The following is a 1,655-nucleotide window of genomic DNA, read 5'->3' on the forward strand; positions in this document are numbered from 1 at the left end:
TGTTACTGGCATATGAATTTTTTTAAATAATTATAAATTTTAATTACTTTTATTAATATAATAATATATAAATTATGGATAACTGGTTAATGATCATTTAAATAATTTTAATAGCTACAGAAAATTTTTTTTCTTGGTATTCTATAGTAAAATTCTAAGGGTTATAACAAACTTTATATAAACATAACAATATTATCGACAACAATAAGATTCAAAGTTCAACCTTATAAATTTATTTAACTTTCTACAAATTGAGTGAATAGATTGAGTAGTAAAACATTATATTATTGATTTAAACAAGTTCAATTCTACAATATATTATCAAATAGTTAAATTATTTTACAAAAATGAATCTAATTACGACATAAGAGTGTGAATTTATATTTATTTTAAAAATAATATTTGATATACTTGCTTCATTGAATAGTTGAATAGTCTTTCATAAATCTCTTTATATAATTATGTCTAACATATACTATTATAATTAACAAATTATTTGTAATTTAGACTTTTTCCCCACAAACGTAAGTATTATAAAAACAATAAGATAAAACTATAGTAATCAAATTCGATCCGACCCGGTTAGTCAAACCGAAAATCTAATAACTTCGGTTAGATTATCATTTGAATTGATCAAGTAATTAATCCGACCAAATTTAATCAAATTCGATAAAAATGGGCTAAAACCAACCTAGACAAATTTAATAAAATCTCGTTAAATTATAAAAAATATTATTTTCTACACATGATATTTTTTATTAAATATATTACATAAATAAAATTAATTTTTTAATATAAATAAAACTAAAAAAAATATTTTTATCACGAAAATATAAAAACAAAATTAAATTTTATATAATTATTTAATTATAACCAAATCAATTAATTTAATTTATCACTCAATAATTCAGTAATTTAGTTGATTAATTATCAATTTAATTTTAATAACTATGATAAAAATAGATAATAATAATAATATCTTAAACCTATATTTCCCTTTAGTTTTTGCTTTTGTATTAGCAATAAGAGTCCATGTTCCAAAAACCCTAGAAGAACCCTAACCATATGGTTAACTTTGAATGGCCCTACTTGCTTGCGTCCTATCCCTACATTGCCAAATGCTAAATGACAAGACAAGAAACAGTGCTTTTTCTCAGTTATCCATAATAATAATAAAAATAAATTAAATGATTGAAAAAATGTCTAGTGTCAATAGGGTAAGTTACTAAAACCATATCATATTATCATGGCAAGATTCAGAAGGTGTGGAGATATAAAAAGAATTTGAAGTGTACCAAATATATTAATATTTTAATATTTTTAATTATTAATTTTAATTATAAAATCGTCCCTTAAAATTAATAAATACGGATATTTTAGGTATATTTAGAAACTTTCAATAAGGTTCTTGATTAACACAACCCAACAAAAAAGAAATCAAGCAATGCCTGTCTAGTCTACTCGACTACTCCCTCTTCTTTAGCATTTATATTTCGCAGTGTTTATGTTTCGTTTTAAAATAATAAAAAGTAGATATATAAATATATTTATATTAGCCACGTAAATTACCCTATATGTATGTCTTGTTAGTATTTTTATCATTTACTCTATAAGCGTATATAATTAATATATTTTTTAAATAAAATAAATTTTTA

This window comes from Arachis duranensis, chromosome 2 (genome assembly GCF_000817695.3).
Source record: "Arachis duranensis cultivar V14167 chromosome 2, aradu.V14167.gnm2.J7QH, whole genome shotgun sequence".
Classification (NCBI taxonomy): domain Eukaryota; kingdom Viridiplantae; phylum Streptophyta; class Magnoliopsida; order Fabales; family Fabaceae; genus Arachis; species Arachis duranensis.